Source organism: Oncorhynchus keta, chromosome 28 (genome assembly GCF_023373465.1).
Source record: "Oncorhynchus keta strain PuntledgeMale-10-30-2019 chromosome 28, Oket_V2, whole genome shotgun sequence".
NCBI classification, from domain to species: Eukaryota; Metazoa; Chordata; class Actinopteri; order Salmoniformes; family Salmonidae; genus Oncorhynchus; species Oncorhynchus keta.
In genome coordinates this window covers 48,700,873-48,703,708 of record NC_068448.1, presented here as the reverse complement: position 1 = coordinate 48,703,708, position 2,836 = coordinate 48,700,873, and the positions used below count along the sequence as shown (strand labels likewise).

At 43.5% G+C, this 2,836-nt stretch overlaps 1 non-coding gene across 1 annotated transcript; it reads right to left on the bottom strand.

The window, feature by feature from the left end:
- Nucleotides 1-2,086: 2,086 nt before the first annotated feature.
- On the bottom strand, nt 2,087-2,159 carry trnar-ccg (transfer RNA arginine (anticodon CCG)). Its single transcript has one exon. It is a non-coding gene; the product is annotated as a tRNA-Arg (tRNA).
- Nucleotides 2,160-2,836: the final 677 nt, after the last annotated feature.

Genomic DNA, 2,836 nt, shown 5'->3' with positions numbered 1-2,836 from the left:
TTTGCTGTATTGGACTTGTTAATGTGTGAAAGTTAAATATTTCTAACTAATATTTTTTTCAGCTGAATGGGAGAGGGTGTTCCCTTTAGGGAACTCCTTGTGCCCCCCTAACCCCAACAGGTTTTACATTCAGTTACCTTTTCCTTCTTGGGTACAGGAACAATGGTGGCCATCTTGAAGCATGTGGGGACAGCAGATTGGGATAGGGAGAGATTGAATATGCCCGTAAACACAACAGCCAGCTGGTCTGTGCATGCTCTGAGGACGCGGCTAGGGATGCTGTCTTGGCCGGCAGCCCTGCGAGGGGTTAACATGTTTAAATGGTTTACTCATGTCAGCCACGGAGATGGAGAGCCCACAGTCCTTGGTAGCAGGCCGCCTCGGTGGCACTGTGCTATCCTCAAAGCGTGCGAAGAATGTCTTTAGCCTGTCCGGAAGCAAGACGTTGGTCTCAGCGATGTGTCTGGTATTCCTTTTGTAGTCCGTGATTGTCTGTAGTCCCTGACACATACGTCTCGTGTCTGAGCCGTTGAATTGTGACTCCACTTTATCTCTATAATGATGTTTATAGCCTGGTTCCTCTCTAGGTTTCTTCCTAGGTTTAGGCCTTTCTAGAGAGTTTTTCCTAGGGAGATTTTCCACCGTGCTTCTACACCTGCATTGCTTGCTGTTTAGGGTTTTAGGCTGGGTTTCTGTACAGCACCTTGAGATATCAGCTGATGTACGAAGGGCTATATAAATCAATTTGATTTGATTTGATGTTTAGCTTGTTTGATTGCCTTACGGAGTGAATAACTACACTGTTTATATTCTGCCATATTACCAGTCGCCTTGCCATGGTTAAATGCGGTGGTTCGCGCTTTCAGTTTTGCGTGAATGCTACCATCTTTCCACGGTTTCTGGTTAGGGTAGGTTTTAATCGTCACAGTGGGTACCACATCTCCTGTACACTTCCTTATAAACTCAGTCACCATATCCGTGTATGGGTCTAGATTATTTCGCAAGCTACCCGGAACATATCCCAGTCCAAGTGATCAAAACAATCCTGAAGCGTGGATTCCGATTGGTCAGACCAGCATTGAATAGTATGAAGCACGGGCACTTCCTGTTTGAGTTTCTGCCTATAGGACAGGAGGAGCAAGATGGAGTCGTGGTCAGATTTGCCATAAGGGGGGCGGAAGTTCCGGAAGTTTGAATAGCAATGGTCGAGAGTCTTAGTAGCGCAAGTAGGACAGTCGATATGTTGACAGAACTTCGGCAGCCTCGTACTCAGATTTGTTTTGTTAAAATCCCCAGGTACAACAAATGCAGCCTCAGGATATGTGGTTTCCAGTTTGCATAAAGTTCAGAAAAGTTATTTGATGGCCGCCGAGGTTGCAGCTTGAGGGGGGAAGTAAACGGCCGTGGCAATGACGGAGGAGAATTCTCTTGGGAAATAATATGGTTGGCATTTAATTGTGAGATATTCTAGGTCTGGTGAACAAAAGCCCTTGAGTTCCTGTACGTTCCTAGAATTACACCATGAGTCGTTAATCAGGAAACACACCCCTCCGCCCTTCTGCTTCACAGGAGGATATTTAGTCCTGTCTGAGCAATGTACTGAGAATTCTTCTGGCTTTATCATCTCCGACAGAGTATCCCAAGAGAGCCATGTTTCCGTGAAACAAAGTATGTTACAGGCCCCGATGTCTCTCTGGAAAGAAATCCGTGCTCTAAGCTCAGCAATTTTGTTATCCAAAGACGGAATCGGAGGATGGTGTGCGCACATCCTAAGTCGAACCAGCAGGCCGCCTCGAGTGCCTCTCCTCCGCCGGCGATGTTTTGGGTCGGCCTCTGGAATAAGTTAAATTGTTCTGGGGATAGTGAACAAAGGATCTGCTCCAGGGAAGTAGAATTCCTGGTCGTAATGCTGGTAGTTCTGGTAAGTTACCGCCGCTCTAATGTCCAATAGTTCTTCCCGGCTAATAATGTAAAAAAATAGTACATAAAAATGAAATACTTCAAAGTTTTCTAAGAGCTAGTTGTGATGCTGCCATCTCCCTTGGCACCATCTTCTTTTGGTTGAAAAAAAAAACTGATTAAAAATAGACCCAGGTGGGACTTGAACCCACAATCCCCAGCTCCGGAAGCTGGTGCCTTATCCATTAGGCCACTGGGCCAATGTCTGCTACTACTTTATCTCATGTTGCCCACAATTAAACTTCCTTGTTTATTTCTATTTCCATGTTATTGCAAAGCAGAGACGTCACTAGAGATTCATGGATAGGGGGGCTAAGTCTCTTTTAACCTCTAGCGACGAGCAGTCCCGTATCCGGGAGCGTAATCATAGCCTCAAGCTCATTACCATAACGCAACGTTTCCTATGAAAATCGCAAATGAAATGAAATAAATATATTCAAACACAAGCTTAGCTTTTTGTTAACAACACTGTCATCTCAGATTTTCAAAATATGCTTTTCAACCAAAGCTACACAAGCATTTGTGTAAGAGTATTGATAGCCTAGCATAGCATTAAGCCTAGCATTCAGCAGGCAACATTTTCACAAAAACAAGAAAAGCATTAAAATAAAATAATTTACCTTTGAAGAACTTCGGGTGTTTTCAATGACGAGACTCTTAGTTAGATAGCAAATGTTCATTTTTTCCAAAAATATTATTTGTGTAGACGAAATAGCTCCGTTTTGTTCATCACGTTTGGCTAAGAAAAATACCAGAAAATGCAGTCACTTACAACGCCAAACTTTTTTCCAAATTAGCTCCATAATATCGACAGAAACATGGCAAACGTTGTTTAGAATCAATCCTCAATGTGTTTTTCACGTATCTATTCGATAAT